Below are 10,347 nucleotides of genomic sequence, written 5' to 3' on the forward strand. Positions count from 1 at the left end.
GCTCGGCCCAGAGGTCAAGCCACCGCATTCACTAGAGGCTGCTCCATCCTCTGTGTGTCTCGACGAGAGAGAGAGAGAGAGAGAGAGAGAGAGAGAGAGAGAGAGAGAGAGAGAGAGGGAGAGAATCAGACATAAATGGAGCCCTTTAACCCATGGATATGCTCATAAACATTCTAACCTCCCATTCTGGTTTCCACATCCATGCCTCCTGTTTCCAGGGCCTGAAGACAGTTGAAATTTATTGAGCACCCGCTGTGTGTATCAATTTGCTAAGTGATACTCATTGTCCAAGATAATCGTCCCAGCAACCCCGCGACCTGAGTCCTGTTACTGACCCCACTGAAGGAACAGGGGCTAAAAGAGGCTCACGCATAATTCCGCTCCAGAGCCCACCCCTTCCCCCCACCCTCCGATCCGACATCAGATGTCAGACGGTGGAGGCTGGTCTCCCCCATCTATTTACATCCGAACTAACCTCCAAGCCCCAATTCAAGGTCTAGAGGCTGCTCGTACCAGACTTCCATCACATTGCTCATCGCTGCTTCCTGTCGTTTCTCCCCTGACCTTGACTCTGAGCCCCTAAGGTACAGGACTCCCCCCGTCTCTCGGTCACTACCCACAGCCCTTGGCACAGGGAGGAGCACACAGTCAGCGCCTCACAGATCCGCTCCTTCTGAACCCTCGGGGAGAGAACCACCATGCTCAGGCAAGCAGTAGAGTGAAAAAGCAAAGAGCAACAGAAACAGAGGCTTAGGGCCAGCCCCTCCTGGGAGGAATTCCGGGTCCGAGTTGATGAGTGTGCGGAATTGATTCAGAGCCTCTTCATCGGCAGAGTGGCTCCCCCCATTTGGGTGATGTGAGTCTAACACTATTAAATCCTCTTCGACTCTTGTCCTAATGCAGCAGAAATTACCACAACCTTGTACATCACCTCTTCTTCGATAAAACTTTGAAAAATGAAAACAAACAAGCAAACACGTGTCCTCAATGAACCTCTTTGCCGACCAGGTACTGACCCACAGACTTTGAAAAACGTATGGGGGAGTTCCCGTCGTGGCGCAGTGGTTAACGAATCCGACTAGGAACCATGAGGTTGCGGGTTCGGTCCCTGCCCTTGCTCAGTGGGTTAAGGATCCGGCGTTGCCGTGAGCTGTGGTGTAGGTTGCAGACGCGGCTCGGATCCTTCGTTGCTGTGGCTCTGGCGTTGGTCAGTGGCTGCGGCTCTGATTCGACCCCTAGCCTGGGAACCTCCATATGCCGCGGGAGCGGCCCAAAGAAATAGCAAAAAGACAAAAAAACAAAGAAAACAAAACAAAACAAAACGCTGGTCCTAATGTCTCCACCCAGCTGGGCTCACTCACACAGCTAATACAGATTCCTAAAGCCCATTTATCATGGTCAGGACAGGCTGGCTTAGGCTGCAGTAACCAGCAAGGCTGTCTTCTTAGTGAGTTTCTTTCTCACACTCAAAGTCTCAGGGTCCGGGTGCCTCGGCCAGGACCCCAGCCTTGGATATAGCAACATGCAGCGTGGATGCTGTCCACACTGAGAAAACCGCATCATCCTTACTGTGGTGTCGGGGGGTGGAATGGGGGAACCACAGCGGCTTTGGGTAAAAGAGAGCTCTGGACTCACAGACAAGGAGAGCAGCAAGGGGAAGGGGGAGGGAGCGGGACGGGGAGTTTGGGGTTAGCAGATGCCAACTATTCCATTTAGAATGGATAAGAAATGAGGTCCTACTGTACAGCACAGGGAACTATATCCAGTCTCTTGGGATAGAACATGATGAAAGATAGTATGAGAGGAGGAATATATATATATGTATGACAGGGTCATTTTGCTGGACAGCAGAAATTGGCGCTTTATAAATCAACGATACATCGGAGTTCCCATCATGGCTCAGCAGTAACAAACCTGACTAGTATCCATGAGGGCGCAGGTTCGATCCCTGGCCCTTCTCAGTGGGTTAAGGATTCAGTGTTTCCATGAGCTGTGGTGTGGGTTGCAGACATGGCTCAGATCCCACATTGCTGTGGCTGTGGGGTAGGGTGGCAGCTGCAGTTCCAGTTCAACCCCTAGCCTGGGAACCTCCATATGTCGCAGATGTGGCCCTAAAAAGCAATAATAATAATAATAATAATCAACTATACTTTAATACAAAATTTTTTTAAATAAGAAATAAACAAGATTTTTTTAAAAAACAACAGAAAAAGAGCTCTGGAGAGTCTCACGCCCACCACATCATGTTTTGTCCCAGAATATCACGCAATTGCCTCTTCTGCCCCATTTTATTGTCGAAAGGCATTCATGCACGTGCCCAGCTTCAAGCAGCTGCCGTCCCACACTAGACAGGAAGGTAATTCACAGTGAAAGAAGAATTAAGATGGACCGTTCCGCCACAACAGACGTAGAGAGCAAATGCAGTCAACTTTGCACTGTTTGCTGTCTTTGGGGGAGAAAGGGCACCGAAGTGGGGGTTGGGGGGAGGTCTGGGTCCCCCCAGGGAGGAGCTGGGTGTGTGCAGCAGGGACCACTCACCATCTGCGCTTTGCTCCCTTAGACACAAAACAGAGGAACAGATAGCGCCATGGCCAGCGTTTTGTTCAGAGCAAACAGGTACGAATTTTTTTTTTTCCTTTTTAGGGCTGCACTTGCGGCATATGGAAGGTCCCAGACAGCCCAACCACAGCCTCAGCAACAACAGATCAGGACCACATCTGCAACCTATACCACAACTTGTGGCAACACCGGATCCTTAACCCACTGAGTGAGGCCAGGGATCGAACACATATCCTCAGAGACACTATGTCGGATTCTTAACCTGCTGAGCCACAGCGGAACTCCATACCAGTGTGAACTGAAGGGAGAATTTAGAGCAGATTGTCTCCCATATCTCAGGATGGACTTTTCTTTTCTTTTCTTTTCTTTTTTTTTTTTTTCTTTTTGTCTTTTTAGAGCCACACTGCCGGCCTACGGAAATTCCCAGGCTAGGGGTAGAATCAGAGCTGTAGCCTACACCACAGCCACAGCAATGCCAGATCCAAGGCACATCTGCGACCTACCCCACAGCTCATGGCAACGCCAGATCCTTAACTCTCTGAGCGAGGCCAGGGATCGAACCTAAGTCCTCAAGGATACTAGTCAATTCATTTCCACTGCGCCACGATGGGATCACCAGGATGGACTTTTTTACTTACAGGAGCAAAAGACAAAAGGAATAAAAAGAAGGGGGAAATCCAGAAACCCGATTCCATTGGTGAGCTCTCCGGTTCTCATCTGATGAGGTTGAACAGTGGTGAGGGGGCGTGTGGATGCTTGCTCCAGCTTGGCCGCAGTCCTGGGACTTACATGGCCAACTGCAATGGTTCTACTCTTGCTGCTTGATAGCTCAGCTTTCTGTCACCCCCGGCAGCCCTGCTGGGGAGTTGGGTCCAGTCTCCTCCTATGGATCATTCACTGCTTCCTCTAAGCAGCAAGAATTTGTTGCCGACTGGAGTTCCCATTGTGGCGCAGTGGAAACGAATCTGACTAGGAACCATGAGGTTGCAGGTTCGATCCCTGGCCTCACTCAGTGGGTTAAGGATCCGGCATTGCCATGGCTGTGGTGTAGGCCGGCAACTACAGCTTCGATTCGACGCCTAGCCTGGGAACCTCCATATCTTGCGGGATCGGCCCCCCAAAAAAGATAAAAAGACAAAAAAAAAAAAAAAAAGAATTTGTTGCTGGTAAATAATATCTTCTGGGGAGTTTCCGTACGTGGCTCAGTGGTTAATGAACCCGACTAGCAACGATGAGGTTGCAGGTTCGATCTCTGGCCTGGCTCAGCAGGTTAAGGATCCAGTGTTGCCATGACCTGTGGTGTAGGTCACAGATCTGGCCTTGCTGTGGCTGTGGTGTAGGCCAGGGGCTACAGCTCCAATTCGACCCCTGGCCTGGGAACCTCCATATGCCGCGGGTGCGGCCCTCAGAAGACAAAAGACAAAATAATAATAATAATAATACCTTCTGAAAAGACCAGATTCCTCTCTCCACTGGGTTCAGGAGTCTTCAGGACGACACTGATACATCATAAGCAAAGATTCTGCCCTAGACAAAACCCTAAGGAAACTGAGAGCAGGCCAAGCCTCATCTCCACCATCGGCCTCCTCCAGCTCCCAAATATTGTTCATCCCAGCAAAGGAAGCTTGGGACCCAGAACCAGGCCACCTGAATGTCAGCAATATCAGTCATTGGCTGTGTGAACTTCAGCAAGTTGCTTAGCCTCTCTGAGCTCCAGTTTCCTCATGTTAAAACATGGTCATAAGAGAACTTACCTCTTAAGGATGTTTTGAGGATGAATTAACACTTTTGAATGATGTCTGTCTTATGTAATGATCAAGAAATGTCTATGCTCACAATTACCAATAATGATAATAACAATAACACTATTATAAAGGATGATTCAGGCGTTCCCTGGTGGTTCATAGGTGTTGTCACTGCCTGCCTCTGGTCACTGCCATGATGTGGGTTGGATCCCTGGCCTGGGAACTTTTGAATGCTGTGGGCACCGCCAAATAAAGTAAAATAAAGTGAAATAAAATAAAATAAAACTTCAGAGTTCCTGTCATGGCTCAGTGGTTAACAAACCCAACTAGTATCCATGAGGATGCAGGTTTGATCCCTGGCCTTGCTCAGTGGGTTAAGGATCTGGCATTACTGTGGCTGTGGTATAGGCTGGCAGCTGCAGCTCCAGTTCAAGCCCTAGCTGGGAACCTCCATGTGCCATAGGTGTGGCCCTAAAAAGACAAAAAATAAAATAAAAATAAAAAATAAAATTAAACTTCAACCCAGTCTACGATAACAGCGCTTTGTACCCACCAAAAATCTACCCATAGCATTCCCTGTAATCGTAATGGATCGGTGTGCTATACCCTTGACTTTTAAATAGGTCCTGGTGGGAATTATTCATTAACTCCAAAACAGGCTGGGAACTTGAGTCACTGTGGCAGGTTGCTGAGAAAACACCTAAGAGCAAATAGCTTTTTCAGCATCCCCTAACTTGAAGGTATTTTTCGTTGCTTTGATACTAACCAGGTAATAAGGATAATAACCAGCATAATAATACCCGGGAACTATTTTAGTGATAAATTAATTAATACTAGCAGGGACATGCTTCAAAACCTAAAACTATGTTTTTTCTAATTACAGGTGAGATCGCATCAAACTCCAGCAATCTGTATGTGAGGCCCTATGCATTCGAGAGGCTGCAAAGACTCGTAGGTCCCAGTCCTTTTCTGTGGGAACTTCACAGGTGACACAGTCTTTCGTAAGGAATATAAATTTAAGTATACCAGAATAAATACCAGCCGAGTTGGGGGAAAAACAATAAAGAGCAAAGCAAAACTGCAACCAAAAAAAAAAAAAACAAAAAACTGGCACATGATATGATTAATTGCTAAATGTGAGCATAGAAAATAAATTTGTCCAAACACTGATGGAGCAGATTAAAGAATTCAACCAAAAGCAGCCTGCGTGCTTGGGGATCGGAGGTTTGACTGCAAAGTAATTACTCTGGAGCTGCCTAGTGATTCCACTGGTAAAGCCAGGATTGGAACAGGCATAGCTTTTGCTGACTCTGTGTTATGCTGAAGCCATCACTTGGTCTCTTTCTGGATCTAAAAATTGGGGCCAGTAGGTTAAACCAGCCCAAGTGATAGATTCTGAAAAATAATTAATCTACCAGAAGGACAGAAAGTCTTTTCTAATGTTATGGAGAGAAAAAACTTACACTCTGGCATAGGTGCAAGGCACTCAAAGCAGCATGCAGAAATGACGCCCCATTGAAACTGCAAAAAGTGGGAGTTCCTGTTGTGGCTCCGTGGGTTAAGGACCCGACATTGTCTCCATGAGGATGCAGGTTCCACCTCTGGCCTCCATCAGTGGGTTAAGGATCTGATGCTGCCAGCATAGGTCGCAGATGCAGCTCTGATCAGGTGTTTCCATGGCTGTAGCATAAGTCTCAGCTGCAGGTGCCATTCGACCCCTAGCCCAGGCGTGGCTGTAAAAAGTAAATAGATACATAGATGGATAGATAGATGATGGATGGATAGATAGATAGATAGATAGATAGATAGATAGACAGATAAAAAACAAAAACATAGAAACCATGGAAGACCCCCCAAATGGACTCCTATGCTACCAATGTCAGCAAAATCCAAACAGGGCCAGTGTCACCACTCCAAAGGGAGGGTCCTTTTATTTTGCATGAAATATCAGGCACTCCTAGATGGTAGAGTTTTCTGAAAGCTACCCTTTATTTGGATTGCTGCTCAATTCCAAAGAGAAGAGAAAATTCAGAGAGAGAATGATGAATCGGAGGGGGCAGGAAGTGAGTCACTCTGTTCAGCATTTCCTATCACTTAAGAAACAATGTGTCCTGGAGTTCCCGTCATGGCTCAGTGGTTAACGAATCCGACTAGGAACCATGAGGTTGAGGATTCGATCCCTGGCCTTGCTCAGTGGGTTGAGGATCCAGTGTTGCCGTGAGCCGTGGGGTAGGTTGCAGACTCAGCTCGGATCCCACATTGCTGTGGCTCTGGTGTAGGCCAGTGGCTACAGCTCCGATTCAACTCCTAGCCTGGGAACCTCCATATGCTGCGGGAGCGGCCCAAGAAATGGCAAAAAGACAAAAAATAATAATAATAATAGAAAAAATAGAAACAATGTGTCCTGTACAGCTTGCCTCTTTCCCAAGGACCACAGGGAAGGGCTCTGAACACAGCTACGTAACATCACACTGTGACTTCATGGACAACCAAGGATTGGCATAGACTGAGAGGTTTTATTCAAGAATACAAGACATTGCCACAATTTAATTTTACTCTCAGACAGACCAATTTTGAATGTTGTAGGATTTTTCAGGGACACCAGCGTGTCAGCTAAACCATATTCTCGGACATGGTCAGGTCAAGGCAGATCCTCTGCCTGGCCCAGGGCATCTTAGCCATTCCAGGTCTTTCATAACCTAGTTCGACCTGATTCCTTTTCTTTTTTCCTCTCAGCAACCAGTGGAAGTCTATATAATTCCCATCTTATAAAAGAATTCATGTAAAGATGGTTTGAAAGTTAATGGTTAAACTCACTGTGGTTTCATTGAATATAGGTCACAATAGTAACAAGCCTTTAGACAGAAGGTACATAAAGAGGCAGTGAACGGTTCAGGACCTTATGACAACATGTCTGTCAAACCCAGAGGAACAAACAATGTGTCTGATTGATTTAAAAAAAAAAAAAAAAAGAAAGAAAAAGAAAAAAGAAAGTCTCGCCGACAGCTCCTAATGTGCCTTTAGCCCCAAACCTTGCCCCAAATGAAAGCTAAAAGCCGAAGAAAGAGACTTCCTGACTCAATGCCCCAGGACTCATTCCCTTTACAGCAAAAACTCTTATTGAGTTACATTCAAGAGTCTCATCCTTCTGCGCACAGGTTCAGCGGCTGGTATTCTGGGAATGTCTGCCCTGGTGCAATGGTCCAGGATGGAGAGCTCTCTGGAGAAAAGGACTCACCCTCCCTGCCCCCAGCCACACACAACAGAAAAGTTCCCTGCACCTGTATCTTTTCTGCTCCAACCAATCTCTAGTCTTGTGATGGGAAAAGCCAAATGCTAGCCGTGCAGTTAACATACGCATGAATGGCCCCTTGAGAATTGTTTATGGAGAGGAATATCGTTTCCAAGCACCGAGTTCCCATTCGTGGCACAGCGGAAATCAATCTAACTAGGAACCATAAGGTGGCAGGTTCGATCCCTGGCCTCGCTCAGTAGGTTAAGGATCTGGCGTTGCCATGAGCTGTGGTGCAGGTTGAAGATGTAGCCTTGGATCTGGCATTGCTGTGGCTGTGGTGCCAGCCAGCTGCTGCAGCTTCGATTGACTCCTGGCCTGGGAACCTCCATAGGCCGAAGGTTTGGCCCTAAAAAGAAAAAAAAAGAAAGAAAGAAAAGAAAAAGAATATTTAGATTCAAGCAGATAAAGGCAATGCAGTGGGCAACTGTGGACGATTAATTAAAAGCCTATACAGGAGTTTCCACTGTGGCACAGTGGTTAACGAATCTGACTAGGAACCATGAAGTTGCAGGTTCGATCCCTGGCCTTGCTCAGTGGGTTGAGGATCTGGCGTTGCCATGAGCTGTGGTGTAGGTCGCAGATGTGGCTCAGATCCCGTGTTGCTGTGGCTCCGGCGTAGGCTGGTGGCTACAGCTCTGATTGGACCCCTAGCCTGGGAAACTCCGTATGCTGAGGGAGCGGCCCTAGAAAAGGCAAAAAGACAAAAAAAAAAAAAAAAAAAAAAAAGCCTATACGGGTCCATTCTAACAATCACGTTTAAGGTTTATAAAGCCCAGACAACTGAATAATAAAAATTGGATGTGGGCATTGCATAAACTTTGATAAATATTTTCCAGTGTCCATGCAGTGTGAAATGGGTCTGCATTTGGGATTATTTATACAAAGAATTATCTTTCTTGACCTTCAGAGTCAAGGGAATCATAAACCAGACATCTCAGAGTATGTAAATGGTATTCTTGGATAGTGTTCTTAAATTTCACTTCTCTCACTAATGGAGTCCTGACCAGATGCAAAACGAAATTAACTAGCTTAGCAGAACACCAAACCAAACTCCCTTTCCCCAAAACATAAAACAAAACAAAACAAAAACAAATAAAACATTCTCATCAGTTCCTTGAGGACAAGGATGATGTCTTAGGCATCTACTGTATTTTCCATAAAAACTAGCAACTTGGGAGCTCCCTTCATGGCTCAGTGGTTAATGAACCTGACTAGGATCCATGAGGATGTGGGTTTGATCCCTGACCTTGCTCAGTGGGTTAAGGCTCCTGTGTTGCCAGGGGCTGTGGTGTAGGTCGCAGACACGACTCAGATCCTGCATTGCTGTGGCTGTGGTGTAGGCCAGCAGCTGTAGCTCCGATTCGACCCCTAGCCTGGGAACCTCCATGTGCCACCAGTGTGGTCCTAAAAAGCAAAAAAAAAAAAAAAGAAAAAAAAGAAACCTGGGCTTTTTTTCGGTTCTTTTTTGTTGTTATTGTTACTGTCGTTTTAAATTTTTTTTCTCTCCCCAGTATGCTTATTCCCCAGTAACATAAAATTCTGGTTATTTTGTCTCTTTCTCTCTTTGGACTACTTAGGTCAAAAATCAAGATAATGTAGGAGTTCCCACTGTGGGGCAGCACAGATTATGGATCTGATGTTGTCACTGCAGTGGGTCTGGTCTCTGCTGAGGTGCGGGTTTGATCCCTGGCCCAGAAACTTCCATATGCCACAAGTGCAGCCAAAAAAAAAAATATATATATATATATATACTGTAAAGTATATGTATATACTGTATATATATTTTATATATATACAGTGTATATATACTGTATGTATTTTATACATATACAGTATATATACTGTATATATTATATATATATATATAAAAAACATATATATATACTGTAAAGACTGAAACCCAGGCAGCTCCATCTTGGCTTTATCGCAGGAAGAAAATTTTCAGGCCTTACTCTTAGCCAGTCTCAGATGCCAAAACACCTAGGGTGCTGCCCTAAAAAGATTTAAAAAAAAAAGTCCCAAGATGGTATTTCTCACACACACACACACACACACAAACACACATGATTTCGAGTGTGCCTGTGTGTGTGTGTCTCTAACTATAGAGTTATATTTTCAACTAAGCCAAGAAGAGTAAGACACTTAATACACGTGATAGATTACGCGAGCTGTAAAGAAAAATTCCCTAAAGCTATAAAGTATAACGTTTATGCAAAATGTAGAAAAGTCATGACATATTCCATAAAGGGTTCTGAAATCATCGGCCATCCCTTTCTAGAGTCTGAGGTTTGTAATCATAACCAGTCTTTACAGACAGGATAACGAAAGTTGAATACAAGAAAAAAACATCCACATGAAAAAATGTAAATTTAAGCTCTTAAAATCCCATTCCCCAGTGTTTGGGAATAACAAAAGCATTTGTTTTCAAATTCATCAGTTTATGGCAAATTCAACTCAAGGTCTTTTGATCAGCATTCAGAAATGTTTTGGATACTGTGTTTTAAAGCTGCATTTGAAGCACATTTGAAATTATCTAATAAAATGCCCTGAAGGTGTTAACATAATAGCAATTCCCATAAAACTTCAAAAGTTATCAACACAATAGGTCTTTTGTACCTTTTAATGACTTTAGGACTAAGGCAGATCCTTGCAGTAAATCAAAATTGTCCAACTACCTTCTAGAACAATGAGCATCCATCCAGCTGAGGCTTAAGATGAAGTACAAAGTATTGTGGATTCCTAAATTGG

Source organism: Sus scrofa, chromosome 10 (genome assembly GCF_054392235.1).
Source record: "Sus scrofa isolate SSC_HxYL_T2T_F1_AM1 chromosome 10, Sscrofa_HxYL_maternal_Yorkshire_Landrace_v2.0, whole genome shotgun sequence".
In the NCBI taxonomy this organism is placed as follows: domain Eukaryota; kingdom Metazoa; phylum Chordata; class Mammalia; order Artiodactyla; family Suidae; genus Sus; species Sus scrofa.